General features: G+C 44.3%; 1 protein-coding gene across 3 annotated transcripts in view; it reads left to right on the top strand.

The window, feature by feature from the left end:
• SMTN (smoothelin) overlaps nt 1–12,460 on the top strand; it is a 173,251-nt gene that overhangs the window by 50,513 nt on the left and 110,278 nt on the right. The window lies entirely within an intron of this gene.

Below are 12,460 nucleotides of genomic sequence, written 5' to 3'. Positions count from 1 at the left end.
AAGGATACTCAAATATTCTTAAACTTTTTTTGGTATATGTAATGATGAATTCGGCTGGCTTTGCTTCACTACACCCCTTGAATAAGCACCATACTCTTTTTAAAATGATGGCAGAGATGGCTGGTGTACAACTTGTGCAAACATTTTGCAACGTTTCAGTTTTATGACAGATTCTTGCTGCAGCCTGATTGATTAATCAACCCCTCATTTCTCAGGATTGTCAGTGCTAAAATCAAAACAATTATTTGTTTTTTCCTGCCTTCTGTTTCGGTATTCCCCCAACTCCGGTCCTCGAGAGCCACCAACAGGTCATGTTTTCCGGATTTCCTTAGTATTGCACAGATGATAATTGTACCACCTTGACAGGCAAGAATTCAATCACCTGTGCAATACTAAGGAAATCCTGAAAACATGACCTGTTGGTGGCTCTTGAGGATCGGAGTTGGGGAACATGGTGTTAAGTGATACTGTTCAGTTGGAACATGGGAGAAAAATATTCAAATTCGAGTCCTCAGTGATTGATACCTTTTTTTTAATGGTTAAGACCATGTTCATACGATCAGTGTTTTACCTCAGTATTTGTAAGCCAAAACCAGGAGTGGGTGAAAAAATGCAGAATTGGTGATGTGTTTCTATTATACCTTATACCTTTCCTCTGTTTGTTCCACTCCTATTTGGTGATTTTTTTTTTTTTTACCTTAGTATTTGTAAGCCACAAATTCTGAACCTGTGAATGTGGCCTAAAGGTACCGTCACACTAGACGATATCGCTAGCGATCCGTGACGTTGCAGCGTCCTCGCTAGCGATATCGTCCAGTGTGACAGGCAGCAGCGATCAGGCCCCTGCTGTGATGTCGCTGGTCGGGGAAGAAAGTCCAGAACTTTGTTTCGTCGCTGGACTCCCCGTAGACATCGCTGAATCGGCGTCTGTGACACCGATTCAGCGATGTCTTCGCTGGTAACCAGGGTAAACATCGGGTTACTAAGCGCAGGGCTGCGCTTAGTAACCCGATGTTTACCCTGGTTACCATCGTTAAAGTAAAAAAAACAACCGCTACATACTTACCTACCGCTGTCTGTCCTCGGCGCTCTGCTTCTCTGGTCTGGCTGTGAGCACAGCGGCCGGAGAGCAGAGCGGTGACGTCACCGCTCTGCTTTCCGGCTGCCCGGCGCTCACAGCCAGACCAGAGAAGCAGAGCGCCAAGGACAGACAGCGGTAAGTAAGTATGTAGCGTTTGTTTTTTTACTTTTAGGATGGTAACCAGGGTAAACATCGGGTTACTAAGCGCGGCCCTGCGCTTAGTAACCCAATGTTTACCCTGGTTACCGGGGACCTCGGGATCGTTGGTCGCTGGAGAGCTGTCTGTGTGACAGCTCTCCAGCGACCAAACAGCGACGCTGCAGCGATCCGGATCGTTGTCGGTATCGCTGCAGCGTCGCTTAGTGTGACGGTACCTTTACTTAAAAGATGGTAACAAACAGCAAGCTTTCGAGACTCCATCAGGCAGAGTACCTGATCAAGGCTATGCCTGATGAAGAAACCCGAGTAGACTTGAAAGCTTGCTGTTTGTTTACCATCTTTGAAGTTATCTTTTGAAAGGTAACAAACCTCAAGCTTTCAAGTCTACTCGGGTTTCTTCATCAGGCATAGGCCTTGATCAGGTACTCTGCCTGATGGAGACCCAAGTAGTCTTGAAAGCTTGCTGTTCGTTACCATCCTTGGGCCACGTTCACTTTTTTTTTTCCTCCCCTGTATCAACATGGGAGAAGTGTTTGAACACTAATTGTGTATGGTGTCTGCTCAGTTGATCTGAATGTTCTCTTGCTCACTATTGTAATGTCTGCTCCATATCACAGAACAATCCTTTACGCTCTACCCTACCATGAATTGGGGCAGGAGATCTGACTGACAGATGGGAGTTATCAGCGGTTTGTCAGCAGAGTTGGAAGTCGTCCTGTACCCTACATTGTTTAGGCTGTGATCTTAATTTATCTGAAATCTCTTCATCAGATGAAAGTGCCACGTACATAGTTTAATTGGTTTCTTGTTACTTCTGTTGTAAAGTGCAAAGTTAGATCATGTTCAACCTTTCATCAGTTTTACTTGATTCTTGGTTTAGACTAGTAAATTAGCACAAGTAAAACTATTGCAAATGTAACTTCTTTTCTTTCCTGACCATGGAAATAGCAGTTGGATGAACTTCTGCAGCCCCTTTGCCAGTGATGGGCTATACTATTTCGGGAAAGGGCTATCAATATTCGAGTTCATAGAGAAAACTCACTCGATTATCGTTATGGAGGCCATGGGCAAGAGTAGACAAGTTTAGCACATTTCGTGTGCGTGTTCAGTCCATTGTGCCTCAGTGTGGTGGTGATTTCACCTGTACACCTCATTTCTCTGCCAGTTATCGATGCTGCTTAGTAGTGGTGCACTCCCGCTCGCTTCTGTAACTGGTCCCCATTTGTTTCAGGTTCTCCTGCTGCCTGTAAAAATAAGATATGTTTTGTGGGGTATAGTCTGAAAGATGTTCCCAAATTACTTGATCACTTTGCTAAAACGCGTGTTGGAGGAGGCTACAAGTCCATATGCTATTAGACGCTCATGAAATGGGGGGACTCCGTCCTATTTATCACATGATTGGCTATTCATTTAAATGGTTAGCATTTAATGCAACATTTCCTCTTAGCTTGATGTGAATCCGTTTTTATTAGCCAGGCAATAATGATTTCCATAGGCTTTAATAGACTGCAAAATTGGCTTTATTTTCTATTTTGCTCTTATTCTAGCAATCATGGTCTTGATGGTTTTTACTTGATTCTGGAAATAATCCTTTATCCCCATCTATAGGACAGGGGGATAACCTGCTAATTGCTGGGATAATCTCGGTGTTTGGCTGTTTCTCGCAAACCCATAGACTATGAATGGAGCAAAGGTTGAGCATGACCAAATCTGCTCCATTCAAGACATGACTCTTCGGAGCTCAGGATCCTTTTTATGGGATTCCTGGGGGTCCCAGCAAGGATCAGTAAGTTATCCCCTATCCTACAGGCTTATCTGGGATTTTTAAAACGTTGCCCAATAGAAATAGTTATTACACAATAAAAGAACCATTACTTAGCAGTTAATTCCGTCTTTTTATTTTTTTATTTTTTATTTTTTCTGTGATGGTCTGTTGATTTTTTTTTTTTTTCCCTTCACCATGACAGCACCGCACATGAGATATGGCATCCGCCCCCAGGAACAGGAAACCTGTAGCAGAGATAAAAGAATGGGGCGGCCACTCTCTCCTCAGTTTTGGTTTCCTGTTCCTGCAGGTGGACGCCTGTGGCAGAGCTCCTACCTCCGGAGGGATACCCCTCTGACGATTCCGGTCCGGAGGCCGAGGTCCGCGGGGGTGGGGGGGACCCTGAGATGCCTGCGCCCAGAATGTCTGAAGAGGCACAAGTTACCGTGGTATCCAGGGTCCTGGAGGGGTGAGTGCCTTTGTAAGGGAATCCACACATACTGATACCCTGTATACTGTGTCTTTTAGGGAACTTCCCGTTCGTCCTTTCGGGGATCTGGATACAGAGGGACCCGCGGTCGTTCAGATGACAGGTCTGCCCGAGGCAGACCTTGGAGGGATTCCGGTGGGGGGAAGACTTCGATGGGTTGTCCACCACTGGGCGGCACTACCAGCTTCCCAATGGATAACCAACTTATTGTCAGAAGGTCTAAAACTCAAGTTCTCCAGCCTCCCACCAAATCGTGTGATAATGACCCATGTAGGGGAAACAAATCAGGCCACGCTAGAAAGAGAAATTCATCTCCTCATACAAAAAGAGGTATTAGTGAAGGTTCCTCATCAAGAAATAGGGAAAGGGTTCTACAGCACCTTGTTCCTAACGCCGAAACCAGACGGCTCGTTGAGAGTGATATGCAACTTGAGGGCTCTAAATCATTACATTCAAGTAGACAAATTCAAAATGGAAACTCTAAAAACGGCGATAAAAGTACTCAACCCAAACTGTTATATGGCAGTAATCGATCTCACTGATGCTTACTACCATGTGCCGATCGCAGTCCAACATCAGCAATATCTGAGACTACTGGTAAACCTGGGAGAAACCCCCACCCACCTACAGTATCAATGTCTTCCCTTTGGGGTAGCTATAGCACCCCGAGTATTTACCAAAATTATTTCCGAAGTAGCGTCCTTCATCAGAAAAAAAGACATATTGCTGGTGCCTTATTTAGACGATTTTTTGGTGATGGCAAACAGCAAAGAAGATTGCGAGAAAACGATCACAAGAGTGCTAGACGTGTTAACCAAATTAGGATGGCTGATAAACCGGAAGAAATCAAGACTTATTCCAACACAGTCTCAGGAATTCCTCGGGATCCTACTAGATTCCGTCAAACAGGAGTGTATCCTCCCACAGAGGAAAATCCAGTCTATCCAACAAAAAATACAACTGTTTCAGCTACAGCGATCTATATCTCTATGGAATGCAATGTCGCTCCTGGGAGTTCTAACGGCGACAATTCCAGCAACACGGTGGGCTCAAAGCCACACAAGAGAATTACAATGGCAGATACTGGCCGAACAAGTGAGGAATCCTTACAATCTGAATCGGAAGATTCTCCTATCCCCAAAGGTGCAGGATTCTCTAAAATGGTGGCTAGAGACAAAAAATCTAAACAAAGCAGTACCATGGTCAATGCAAAATCCAGTAGTTCTCACTACCGATGCGAGCCCATGGGGATGGGGGGCTCACGTGAAAGATCAGGTCCTACAGGGTCAATGGGAGCCCTCAATGACAGCAGCGTCTTCCAATCTAAAAGAACTATCGGCAGTGAGGCAAGCACTTCTTCAAATAGGAGAAAGGATACGAGGAAGACGTGGTGGTGCTGTCCGACAGCAACACGACGATAGCCTATATAAATCGCATGGGGGGCACAAGATCTCCTTCCCTTATGGCAGAAGCCAAAGAGCTTTTTATGTGGGCCGAAAGCAACCTTCTCTCTCTAACCGGAACATACTTAAGAGGATCAGAGAATCAAGTAGCCGACTTCCTAAGCCGTCACTCATTACATCAAGGGGAGTGGTCCCTGAGCCAGGAAGTCTTTGGGGAAATATGTGGCAACTGGGGCGTTCCAGAAATACTTATTCGCCACAAAACAAAATCGGAAAGTGAAGAAGTTTTATTCCCTCAACCCAAGAGAACACCCGGAGGGAGTAGACGCGTTTTCTATACCAGTGGAACTTCCTTCTGGCATATGCATTTCCCCCAATACCGTTAATCCCGACAGTCCTCAGGAAAATTCGGGAAGACAAGGCGCGAGTGATCCTCATAGCTCCCTTTTGGCCGAAAAGGGCATGGTTCACGTGGCTCAGACGCATGTCTATCTCGGACCCGTGGATCCTCCCAGATGCCTCGGATCTCCTACACCAGGGACCAGTTCAACACCCTCAAGTACACAGGCTACATCTCACTGCCTGGAACTTGAGAGGGGACTTCTATTAGCAAAGGGATTCTCGAACCCTTTAGTAACCACATTGCTCGCCAGCAGGAAAAAAGTCACCTCAGAAAAATATAAAAAAATTTGGCAGAAATTCCTGGAATTCTCAGGACGACAGTTGTCCGAGACAAGCCAAGAAGTCCCGGTAAAAGAAATTTTAGAATTTCTCCAAAAAGGGTTAGAAAGGGGGCTATCTACTAGCACCCTAAAGGTGCATGTCTCCGCCCTGGGTGCGCTGTTTGATCAGAAACTTGCTGACCACCCTTGGGTCTATAGGTTCATCCGAGCCTCTTTTACATCTAGACCCTCCAAATTAATACCTAAGGTGGCTCCCTGGGATCTAAATTTAGTTCTAAATGCTTTAACTGTTTCCCCCTTTGAACCTCTTAATTCTATTTCAATGAAATCTTTGACATTAAAAACTGTCCTCCTGGCTGCTTTAACTTCAGCCCGCCGTATTTGCGAGCTGCAAGCTATTTCAGTAAACCCTCCGTACACTATCTTCCAGGATGACAGAGTGGTTATCAAAACCGACCCAGCCTTCCTTCCGAAGGTCAATTCTAAATTTCATAGGGACCAGGAAATTATTCTACCCTCATTTTGTCCTCAACCAAAATCCCAGGGAGAGCAAACCTTCCATTGTCTTGATGTCAGACGCTGCCTGCTTCAATACATAGAAGCCACAAAATCTTGGCGTCAGTCATCAGCTCTTTTTGTCACCTTCCAGGGGACAAACAGGGGAAAAAAGGCCTCAAAGGCAACTATTGCACGGTGGTTGCGTACGGCTATTTCACTTTCGTATTCCTCTTCTGGCCAAATCCCCCCACTGGGTGTTGCGGCCCACTCCACGCATTCTATTGCCACATCCTGGGCGGAAAGGGCAAACGCCTCGGTGGAACAGATTTGTAGGGCGGCAGTATGGTCCTCACCCTCTACCTTCTTCCGACATTATAGGCTAGATTTAGGTCTCTCAATCTTGTCTTTCGGGAGAAAGGTGTTATCTGCTGTTGTCCCACCCTAGGAGTCTTCTATTTCTTCCTCTCATGTGCGGTGCTGTCATGGTGAAGGTAAAAAATGAATTACTTGCGGGTAATTTGATTTTCCAGAACCATGACAGCACCGCATTAATTCCCGCCCTATCTTGGTGATGGTTGTGTGATTCACAAAAAAAAAAAAAAAAAAGTTTCTATATATCTAAATATACTTTAGAACATATATGTATAGATAAGAGCTAATGAACAATGTAAATATAGTATATGAGTGTGTACTAACAAAGCGGTCATCTTCCATACTCTGAAACAAACTGAGGAGAGAGTGGCCGCCCCATTCTTTTATCTCTGCTACAGGTATCCTGTTCCTGGGGGCGGATGCCATATCTCATCTGCGGTGCTGTCATGGTTCTGGAAAATCAAATTACCCGTAAGTAATTATCATTTTTCCTTTTGATCAACAAATGTGACCATGAGGAAAGGATGGGTGGGCTGCTTGATCGATTGTTTATTATATGATTATCCAATCTACTAGTACTGGGCATCCAATTGGCCACTAGAACTACTTTTTGACCATTGTCCATCTGTCTACTGGATGTTATCAAATACCTTCTGGACTAGGTAATTTTAAAATGTTAAAAATATTGACCCTATGCAGAAGAAACTAACGTGTGGTTGTTTTGTTTTTTTGTTTCCTCCACATGCAAATAGTTTGTGTTCAGTTTCTGCTGGCTACATGGCTATGGTCCGTTTCTCTGCTAGAATTTCCCCGATCAGTTACCAAACGTTATCAGCGATGAACCAAATTCCTCCTCTTCATTTAAGTCAAACTAATGCCATCAGGAAATGTGTAATTACAGTTAATGCAGACATTTCATTAATAGCATGACATTTGGTCTCCTTGTTCTTTATGGGAGACGGTCTGGAAACGTTCCCCATGCTTATTCACATAGGAAAAAATGTTTTATAGAAATGAGTATATTAAAATTTTTAACATCTTTGAGACACTAGTTTAGGCTTTGAATCGGTGGGGGGAAGGGGTGGTTTCGATAGCTTGGTCCTTCAGTGATTCTGAAATGGGGGCTCTGCACCCCCATCTTGAATGGATCATAGGTGCCAATTCTCAACCACTGCTCCATTAATTGTCTTTGGGGCTGCTGAGTTAAAGGGGTTGTCCACTACTAGGACAAACCCTTTTTTGATTAAAATGTTTGACTCCTAAAATAATAAAGCTTATACTCTCTTCCCGTGCTGGCATCAGTCTCGTGGTGTCGGCACTTGAGGTCATGGGGCTCTTGTGAGGTTGTTGTGACACTTGGTGCCTGGCTCCCAATCAGCACCGGTGTCACTGCCTGCCTCCAGACAAAGCGAACATGAAGAGGCAGTCTGGGCTGCAGCTGATCTCGGACTTGAAAGGAGGCGGGGACAGTGATGCCAGCGCTGATTGGGTGTCTGGGTCATGTCGCAACAACAGCACAGGACCCTTGGGAGACCTAGTGCCGATATTGCAGGAACGGCACAAGGCCCAGGATTTGAGTATAAGCTTTACTTTGTGGGCCAAGCGAGGGGTAATGGGGTAGTGGACAACTTCTTTAATCGCTAGCTATTTCCGCCAGTCCCATAGATAAGATTAGAGTGGAGGTCAGTCACTCATGCATACCACCGCTCTATTTAAGATTGGGCTCTAGAGCCCCCTGTTCTGAGTCCTAATGTCAGTTTTCCTGAGTTACCAGTGTTAGGATCTCCAACTATCAGCAAATTATTCCCGATCCTAAAGATGGGGAATAACTTACGGTATATTTCAGGGAATAACCGTACCAATGGTGGGAAGCCGAATAGATCCATTTCATCTATTGAACATTTGACCATATTTCAGGTTAATTGTAGTAGTATCAGAACAACGAAGTTGTTTTTCTGTTTTTAATTTGGATGAACTGCATTTATGACCTTTTAATTTCTTTGCTGCTCCCTCAGACGTTGTAGTTATTAGGTTCTATTCACCAATTATTCAGTGGTAGATTTATTGTTCCGTAGAGCCTTCTTGCAGTGTGAATAAGTGGAGGGACATTTGTGTGAACATTTGAGGACTATAACCGAAATATCCAACCCTCACTGCTGCTGATGCCGGTGCAATGGCATACATTGGAGGTACAAGTAGGGAAATTATCCTGACATCAAATACTCTTTAAACAGTGTGAAAATTGCCCTTCCTGCAAAATAACGAAGCCTCAAATGTTCCTTCACTTAGTTGCCAAACCCTTCAGGATATCCACACTACAATAAGACTGGGATGTTCCCAACCTTATGGAACCCCCTCAGCACATCACTCCTGGCTGTCATCCTCCAACCCGGACCCCAACCACATCTGCACAAGCTGTGCACCTGGAGAGCTAAGAGACAAGTTTCCATTCCAGACCAAGATCTTTTACTCCTAACTTTCCAGCTCTTTGAGGTCAGAAAACAATTGCACTTGTAGAAAATGAGATCAGTTATAGTTCATACAGTTTCATATAGTCACAAAGTAAAGCCCAGCTTCCCTCCTAAGGTTCCCCATCTACATAGAAGATGTGGCCTTCCATCTTGTGTTCCATGCCCCCTTCCTACACATTTGCATCATGTTTCCAACATCAGATGTTGGAATGATAGGCCCGAAGATGATAGGCCCGAGTGGCATGGCCAGGTGCTCGGGGTGGCCCTCGGGCGTATTGGGTGCTGTTTTCCATTCATCGCCCTGTTTAGTGCGCACGGGGTTGTGCGCACCACGAGGATCTATCTTGGTGAACCAACTAGCCCCCTTAATCCGAGCAAACAAATCAGACAGCAGATGCAGTTTGCCATCATGTTATGAATTATTGACGAGTCTTGCTGGATTATACTGGTAGGTAAGTCTGCCACATTGGGCATCCCTGAACCTCAGGCTGCCGCCAACATTGCCCATAAAAGTAGTTGCATATTCATGGCAGATATTCCCTAGCTCGGATGCACAACAAGTTCACTTCTGTCTCTACCGGAGCCTCAGAAATCATTTCCTTGTCTTTTACGATCACACAGTATAATGACTATTTCATAACCAACCATTTAACCTGTCCAGGTCCATGAAGTATGGATGGAAACAGCAAAGGAAATCCATGCAAATGCTAATGATCCATGCAAAACACTGTGCAAATGTAGCCCCTATCATATTCCACTCCATGGTCCTAGTAATGGTCACTAAGCCATGATGGAACACGTTACTGGTCACTGCCTTCAATTTTTTTTTTTTTATGGTTTTCATAGAATGTTGTGGACTATAGTTGGTGTGGTCAGCTCGGACTAGTCAGTCTTATAACTGGGAGAAGCATTTTTAACGTTTTTTTTGTTTGTTTTTTTTTTTGCCACCAACACAAGTGTCTACTACTATGAAATAGTTGTAAAGACAAACTCTTTACAATGCTCCTAACATCACACAGCAAATTTTCCCTTTTTGTTACAGTCCTTATTAGCAGTTAGTACATTAAAGCAATGTTAAGGTATCTAAAACTGAGCAGTGTTTCATGGACGGCTCCGCGCGTCGCAGCAAAACCTTTGGTGGGTCTTATGTTGTGCAGACTATTGGATATAGGTTAGCAGTGGAAGGGATCACTGGGTGATCATATGTTAGGCTGTTTCGCCGTTGTTGTTATGTGATAATTATCTTATGTTGTGCAGGCCTGGTCTAGACACTGGCACTGTCCAGCGTCAAAATGTGCTCCATCATGGTTTACTCTGCAGCGTTCAGTAGTGAATAGTGTTGGGTGAATATGTTCACAAGCAGTCGCCGAGTCTGAATTTGCCATATTCACACCATATTGGTGCCCTATTTGTGCAGAATTTGTTTGATCGGTTCCAAACATATTTGTTCGGTTCTAAACATATTTTTTTCATTTCTATCCCCATTGACTCCAATAATGTTTGCGTGTGTTCGGCGAATATTGCAAAAACAATATTTGGTCCAGATCCTAATCAGAACCGAATTTTGAAAAATGTGTTCAACTCTAGTAGTGAATCCTCTGCTCACAGTGTAAAAAGGGATTAAAGGGTCATCAAAATGTGGCTGCTGGCCCAAGCACTGCGGTCTCCAGAAATCTGCCTGGTGGGGGTCAGATAAAATTTCATCGCGGGATGCAAATGATTTTCGGCCCAAGGAACAGAGTAGGTTTCCACCCCTGAACTAATTGAAGGCTATGGATGACAGATGTCACTTTATAGCATGGGATACAGGAATCTGTTACAGATACAGCCTAAGCTTTTTAACAGCTATTCATGACATATCTATATAACACATCATAGCCTATGGCTGACCTAACCACCAACTGATAAACACACAGGCCATGATGTCAATAATACAGAATGAACAGCTATTAAAAAGCTTTACATGGATTTCATTGTAGTCTCTGGGTGATGGATGGCACTACTTAACGTGACGTTGTGAACTTTTCCCAGCATTAAACGGAGCAGTGCATAATGGCATCTGAATTCCCCTTTTAAAATGCGTTTCCCACAAATGTATTTCCGGTGCGTTTAATTAATATGGTTCTTTTTCAAAGGGGAGGCCGGAGAAAGCTACCTTCTCCCCCCAAGCTCATCCACACTGTTCCCAGGTGGACAACTAAAGTCTAATGTCTATGGTGGCCTTTAGTGTCCCAGCGGTAAAAGTGCAGGATCCGTTGGCTCTTGTCCCACATGGTGAAAAACCATATATATTTCTTAAGGATCCTTACATTAGTGTTTAGTCTTCTGATAGCACGTATATACAGTACACTAATAATTTTCCCAAACCATGTTGAGTTTAAAGAGCCATTGACCCCGAGCCTGATCTTTCTATAAATGGCTGGGAAATGACTTGACTTTAGTGTACTGACCATGGAAAATTTGCTTTCTCCTTGTGTCACTTACTAGATCACCAGCACAGCTTACGGCAGTGTATAGCGTGTGTAAGTAATGCATGCTTATGGCCTGTGGGCTGGGATATGGCTAGACCGTTTAGACTTTGTGTCACACAATATATACAAGGGCCTGAGTCATTCCTTCTGTAGGATGCGGAGCACCAGACTGATAATGTTGGACATTATTAGCTCGTGGCTTTCCTGATCTGCACACAGTTACACTCTGATAACATTTCGGCTTCCGAAGTAGGCAGCCAGGAATGGTTGTTACTTTACCTCAGACACCTTTTACGTGTTCCTGCCACATCATTGACCCCTTTGTGTCACCCTGGGAAATCCAGCTTGGCATGGTACAGCTGATAGGCCCGTGCTGATAACTCTCTTAGCAGGTGTTTATCATCATGCTATCTGAGACTGTCCACTCCATCGTGGACTGGAATATTGCCTTTTTAGGGCAGAGGAACACCATGATTAACCGGCATTAAATGTCCAAAAGAAACAAGACGATATGAACTTTTATTTTGGCTGTGTAATCCTGATGACAAATGAAAAGCATTCTGGCTACGTACAGCAGTGTGTGACTGCGTAGAGATGGCAGGGAATTCAGGAGCAGCATAATTTTTCCTCCTGTGGGGAGAACAGAAATGGAAAAATATGCAATTTATCTAAAAAACAAAAACAAAACACTTGCTAAAGGTCTAGCTGCTTGAAGGACCAACGTGGTGTCCATATAGGTTCTGCATGTCTGATTGATGATCTGTATCCCTGCACTCTACTCGAGTGGCAGTCACTGGCCTGGGCTCTGCATGACTCAAGAGGGAATGGACTTTTTCTTGTGGAGCGGCTCCAGCCTCTCAATGCAGACACAAATATGGCTATTTTTCTTGATAAAGGCACACAGCTTGACACTTGGACATTTATAATTAAGGCACAGTTCTTGATTGTTACACCTAAGCTACAGGAACAGGCTTGAAGGTTTTTCTCATTCTTCAGGAGCACACTGCTTCCCTGCCTCTTGGCTTCCTGTTTGCTGTGGGAGCGGTGCGCTTCTGAAGATTGACAGT

Source organism: Ranitomeya imitator, chromosome 1, assembly GCF_032444005.1.
Source record: "Ranitomeya imitator isolate aRanImi1 chromosome 1, aRanImi1.pri, whole genome shotgun sequence".
Classification (NCBI taxonomy): domain Eukaryota; kingdom Metazoa; phylum Chordata; class Amphibia; order Anura; family Dendrobatidae; genus Ranitomeya; species Ranitomeya imitator.
Note: the sequence above shows the minus strand (reverse complement) of the source record. Positions and strands in the feature narration are given on the sequence as shown.